Source organism: Triticum aestivum, chromosome 1A, assembly GCF_018294505.1.
Source record: "Triticum aestivum cultivar Chinese Spring chromosome 1A, IWGSC CS RefSeq v2.1, whole genome shotgun sequence".
Lineage (NCBI taxonomy): Eukaryota > Viridiplantae > Streptophyta > Magnoliopsida > Poales > Poaceae > Triticum > Triticum aestivum.
This window is the reverse complement of record NC_057794.1, coordinates 6901540-6908481: the sequence shown is the minus strand read 5'-3', so window position 1 is coordinate 6908481 and position 6942 is coordinate 6901540.

Below are 6942 nucleotides of genomic sequence, written 5' to 3'. Positions count from 1 at the left end.
CCAGGGGGGGAGGGGTTCCCTCTCCTTTGTTTTATTTTTCTTTTCTTAATTTATTTTCTCTTCTGTTTTATTTCATTTTAAAATATTCAGGCACTTTATAAAAATGTGTGCGCCCCACCATAATTAACCTTGTAATTTTTGACAACCCCCGAACATTTTAGTTTGATTTTTTTGAAAAACTTTTATTGCCATCATAATTTTGAATTGAATTTCGAAACCGTTTTGATTTAACCCGAGATTAACTACAGTGACAGAGGTGACGTGGCATCATTAGTGGGGATTACTGTAGCTTAATTACCCGGGTGTTACAAACATGTATATCACATATACCTTTGTTCACCTTGCCATCCTTCTTATCCGCCAAATACTTGGGGTAGTTCCGCTTCCATTGACCAGTCTGCTTGTAGTAGAAGCACTCAGTTTCAGGCTTAGGTCCAGACTTGGGTTTCTTCTCTTGAGCAGCAACTTGCTTGCCATTCTTCTTGAAGTTCCCCTTCTTCTGCCTTTTGCCCTTTTTCTTGAAACTAGTGGTCTTGTTAACCATCAACACTTGATGCTCCTTCTTGATTTCTACCTCCGCAGCTTTTAGCATTGCGAAGAGCTCGGGAATAGTCTTGTTCATCCCTTGCATATTATAGTTCATCACGAAACTCTTGTAGCTTGGTGGCAGTGATTGGAGAATTCTGTCAATGACGCAATCATCCGGAAGATTAACTCCCAATTGAATCAAGTGATTATTATACCCAGACATTTTGAGTATATGCTCACTGACAGAACTGTTCTCCTCCATCTTGCAGCTATAGAACTTATTGGAGACTTCATATCTCTCAATCCGGGCATTTGCTTGAAATATTAACTTCAACTCCTGGAACATCTCATATGCTCCATGACGTTCAAAACGTCGTTGAAGTCCCGATTCTAAGCCGTAAAGCATGGCACACTGAACTATCGAGTAGTCATCAGCTTTGCTCTGCCAGACGTTCATAACATCTGGTGTTGCTCTAGCAGCAGGCCTGGAACCTAGCGGTGCTTCCAGGACGTAATTCTTCTGAGCAGCAATGAGGATAATCCTCAAGTTACGGACCCAGTCCGTGTAATTGCTACCATCATCTTTCAACTTTGCTTTCTCAAGGAACGCATTAAAATTCAACGGAACAACAGCACGAGCCATCTATCTAAAATCAACATAAACAAGCAAGATACTATAAGGTACTAAGTTCATGATAAATTTAAGTTCAATTAATCATATTACTTAAGAACTCCCACTTAGATAGACATCCCTCTAATCTTCTAAGTGATTACGTGATCCAAATCAACTAAACCATGACCGATCATCACGTGAGATGGAGTAGTTTTCAATGGTGAACATCGTTTATGTTGATCATATCTACTATATGATTCACGCTCGACCTTTCGGTCTCCGTGTTCCGAGGCCATATCTGCATATGCTAGGCTCGTCAAGTTTAACCTGAGTATTCTGCGTGTGCAAAACTGGCTTGCACCCGTTGTAGATGGACGTAGAGCTTATCACACCCGATCATCACGTGGTGTCTGGGCACGACGAACTTTGGCAACGGTGCATACTCAGGGAGAACACTTCTTGATAATTTAGTGAGAGATCATCTTATAATGCTACCGTCAATCGAAGCAAGATAAGATGCATAAAAAGATAAACATCACATGCAATCAATATAAGTGATATGATATGGCCATCATCATCTTGTGCTTGTGATCTCCATCTCCGAAGCACCGTCATGATCACCATCGTCACCGGCGCGACACCTTGATCTCCATCGTAGCATCGTTGTCGTCTCACCAATCTTATGCTTCCACGACTATCACTACCATTTAGTAATAAAGTAAAGCATTACATCGCGATTGCATTGCATACAATAAAACGAGAACCATATGGCTCCTGCCAGTTGCCGATAACTCGGTTACAAAACATGATCATCTCATACAATAAAATTCAGCATCATGCCTTGACCATATCACATCACAACATGCCCTGCAAAAACAAGTTAGACGTCCTCTACTTTGTTGTTGCATGTTTTACATGGCTGCTACGGGCTTAAGTAAGAACCAATCTCACCTACGCATCAAAACCACAACGATAGTTTGTCAAATAGACTCCGTTTTAACCTTTGCAAGGACCGGGTGTAGCCACACTCGGTTCAACTAAAGTTGGAGAGACAGTAGCCCGCAAGCCATCTCTGTGCAAAGCACGTCGAGGGAACCGGTCTCGCGTAAGCGTACGCGTAATGTTGGTCTGGGTCGTCTCGTCCAACAATGCCGCCGAACCAAAGTATGACATGTTGGTAGGCAGTATGACTTGTATCGTCCACAACTCACTTGTGTTCTACTCGTGCATATAACATCAACATAAATAACCTAGGCTTGGATGCCACTGTTGGGTATCGTAGTAATTTCAAAAAAAATCCTACGCACACGCAAGATCATGTGATGCATAGCAACGAGGGGGAGAGTGTTGTCTACATACCCAACGCAGACCGACTGCGGAAGCGATGACACGCCGTAGAGGAAGTAGTCGTACGTCTTCACGATCCAACCGATCAAGTACCGAAACTACGGCACCTCCGAGTTCGAGCACATGTTTAGCTCGATGACGATCCCCGGACTCCGATCCAGCAAAGTGTCGGGGAAGAGTTCCGTCAGCACAACGGCGTGGTGACGATCTTGATGAACTACAGCAGCAGGGCTTCGCCTAAACTCCGCTACAGTAATATCGAGGTATATGGTGGCAGGGGGCATCGCACACGGCTAAGGAATAGATCACGTGGATCAACTTGTGTGTCTAGAGGTGCCCCCTGCCTCCGTATATAAAGGAGCCTAGGGGGAGAGGTGTGCCGGCCAGGAGGAGGGCGCAGGAGGAGTCCTACTCCTACCGGGAGTAGGACTCCCCCCCCCCCCAATCCTATTCCAACTAGGATTCCAAAGGGGGAAAGAGGGAGAGGGGTGGCCGGCCACCTCTCCTAGTCCTAATAGGACTAGGGGAAGGGGGGAGGCGCGCAGCCCTTATGGGCAGCCCTTTCACCTTTCCACTAAGGCCCATGAAGGCCCATATGGCTCCGGGGGGGTTCCGGTAACCTCCCGGTAACCCAGTAAAATCCCGATATCACCCGAAACACTTTTGATGTCCAAACATAGGCTTCCAATATATCAATCTTTACGTCTCGACCATTTCGAGACTCCTCGTCATGTCCGTGATCACATCCGGGACTCCGAACAACCTTCGGTACATCAAAATGCATAAACTCATAATGAAACTGTCATCGTAACCTTAAGCGTGCGGACCCTACGGGTTCGAGAACAATGTAGACATGACCGAGACACGTCTCCGGTCAATAACCAATAGCGGGACCTGGATGCCCATATTGGCTCCTACATATTCTACGAAGATCTTTATCGGTCAGACCGCATAACAACATACGTTGTTCCCTTTGTCATCGGTATGTTACTTGCCCGAGATTCGATCGTCGGTATCCAATACCTAGCTCAATCTCGTTACCGGCAAGTCTCTTTACTCGTTCCGTAATACATCATCTCACAACTACCATATTAGTTGTAATGCTTGCAAGGCTTATGTGATGTGTATTACCGAGAGGGCCCAGAGATACCTCTCCGACAATCGGAGTGACAAATCCTAATCTCGAAATACGCCAACCCAACATCTACCTTTGGAGACACCTGTAATGCTCCTTTATAATCACCCAGTTACGTTGTGACGTTTTGTAGCACCCAAAGTGTTCCTCCGGCAAACGGGAGTTGCATAATCTCATAGTCATAGGAACATATATAAGTAATGAAGAAAGCAATAGCAACATACTAAACGATCGTGTGCTAAGCTAATGAAATGGGTCATGTCAATCAGATCATTCAACTAATGATGTGACCTCGTTAATCAAATAACAACTCATTGTTCATGGTTAGGAAACATAACCATCTTTGATTAACGAGCTAGTCAAGTAGAGGCATACTAGTGACACTTTGTTTGTCTATGTATTCACACATGTATTACGGTTCCGGTTAATACAATTCTAGCATGAATAATAAACATTTATCATGATTATAAGGAAATAAATAATAACTTTATTATTGCCTCTAGGGCATATTTCCTTCATCCATCTCCACGCCGTGCTCCGGTGCTTTAGCGGCCCCGGCGTCACCACTCCCTCCGATGGGACGCTTCGGCAGCATCCTCATACACTGACGGCTTTAAGGACTGAGAGTGGCGTCGAGGATGCAAGCGGAGATAGAGGATTGTGTGTGCGTAGCGAGGATGGCGGGTGCAGCCGCTCGGGCGCACCATTAATATGGAGTAGTGGGAGTTGTGGGAGAGAAGCCGCCGGCGGTCAAACCGATGGCTCGCCTCCCGGTGAGCCTGTGCACCGGACTGTTGGCATGCCTACCAAAGTTTCACACAGCTACTCACACGCCTCCCCATGACACTACACAGCGAGCATGCCTCCGTCAATTCACACACCTGCACGCACGCCTCCCCGTCTTCCTGCGCGGCGGACTGCTCGCATGCGTCCCGTCAACTCACGCTTGCTCGCATGCCACATGGGTCGCGCAGCGGCACGTATATTGTTTTTCTATTTGGATGATTAATGTTGTCGCTTTATTGGTTAACCGAAGCATGGCACGTATCCATTGTTGGTCTAATGCTCATGGTTCGAATAAATAATCCATTTGGTATATTGGTTCCTAATTATTAATAATCTCCCGTCTGTAATTAGATAAAGATTATATAAAACTGGTCTCAAATTTGACACAAAAAGTACAATGCCAGTTTGTATTGGTGTCCATATGACAACACGATAAGTTTCATCAACTTCAAATAAGTTTTGGATGTACTAGAATTTAAAAATCAAGATTCTCAATGTTTGAAATTTGTTGCATGGGGAGTAAACATGCACCCAGCGAGACACATGTGTTTTTGCAATCCATTTAGGTGCACTGTCACGTGTGCATGTAGCTTATATTTGATTTTTACACATTATACCCGTAGAAAATCAATCAATCAATGTACTAAAATGTCTTAATGACCTCTGTATTTTTTTTGAAATTAAAACGTCCCTCCTTTGGTAACATGTATGTTCACCGCAGGATAATTAATTTAACATGCATCATAGTTGCGGTGGATACGCGTTGTGTGTGTGGGTGTGTGCGTCTGGGGGTGGCGGGTGGCTCGCAGTACACTATGAGTTGTGAGCTACCGTGTGGGTTGGCCATTTTGTTAGGCAGGTCGGTGCCACATCAGAGTCATGAAAATCGTTATTTAAAACATTACCCGACCCTTTCATACATAAATGTTTTGGCCACATGCAGTCGATGGTTGTCCTACACGACACTCGATACTCGCGTGTGACGCCTTCTGTGGGCCCGCGAGGTCGTCGTCCATCACTTTGACGAACAGCCGGCAGTGAGGTTAATTTGACCAGCAAGGTATAATCCTTTTTGTTTGTGTTATGGTGGTATATAATACGCGTCGAAGAGGTGGGAGGGGACTAGCATAAATACTATACGTACGCGTCCGTGAACAAGTACACCTCACTCAGTGTCGGGACTTTTTGGTTACCGAGGCACGTGCCACATCAAAATTGTGAAATTGGTTATTCAAACATCACACAACACCTTTTTGGGCCACATGGATATCCTAGCTAGGACACTCACATGTGACGCTTCCATCTGTGGGCCCACGAGGCCATCATCGATGCATGCATGCATCACTTTGACCTACATCGGGAGAGGTTAATTAATTTCACCATCGATGAGGATTCTTTTGGGTTGTACATATAGTACGACAGGAGCATACAGTATGTGGTGAAGACGGGGGAAGGGGACCATCATATGTAGTATGCTTGATATGAACCTCACTCTGTGTGGGTGCATGGTTTACGATTTTTGAGGCATGTGGCACATCAAAGTTGTACATTTTGGGTATTCAACATATATATGTTTGGCCCACATGCAAAGTGGTGGTGGTTGTCCTCTCGCACCCACTTAAGCGGTTATCAGCGATATTGATGCTTTCCATCTGTGGGCCTACTTGGTCCATCACTACTTTTTGCCTGACAACAAGAGAGGTTAATTTGACTTAGGAGGGGATTATTATTTTTGCTCTAGGATGGCATGCATGATATAGTTTGAGCACACACACATGCATGTGTACGCATGAATCCCTCCCATCGAGTCGAATTGGCTAGTACAACGACACATCATGAACCGATCTCGCTCTGTGTGGGGAGCTAGTGTACGATTTTTTACACACGCGCCACATCAATGTTGTGTATTCAAACATGCATGCACGCATCACCTAAATGCATATTCATGTACTGGTTGCCTTCGAACGATACACTCCCTCGCGTGGTTATCGACGATAAGCCTATATATTCGTGCGCCCGCGTGGACATCCATGATCACCTTGACCAACAACAAGATAGGTTACCATGGTAGATTCTTCATTTGGTTCGTGTTATCGTAGTATAGGTCATGGTGAGATTCAGACCTAATTAAGTTTGAGCGCATATACTATGCATGAATCCCTGTCGTTGGCTTGAAGTTTGGTGTAACATACATATAAATCGTCAACCTAACCCTCACTCGGTGTGAGGATTTCTAGTTCGAAATCACGGTGCCACATCAAAGTTGCTCCATTATAACTCAAAAACACTCCTCTCCATTCATATGTTTGGGCCACACGCATGTAGTGGTTGTCTTCGGGGACTAGCTACTTGTGTGATTATTGGCGAGCTAGCCCATCTCCGGGGTCGCATGGACGGCCATCACTTTGACCAACAACAAGAGAGAGGTTGTACGACCAAGGTGGATTATTATTTGTCCATTTTACGAGATATCTTGGTGAGATATATGCCTCTCTAGCCCGCCGACCGAAAGTGTGTGGGGGGGAGGGGGTTG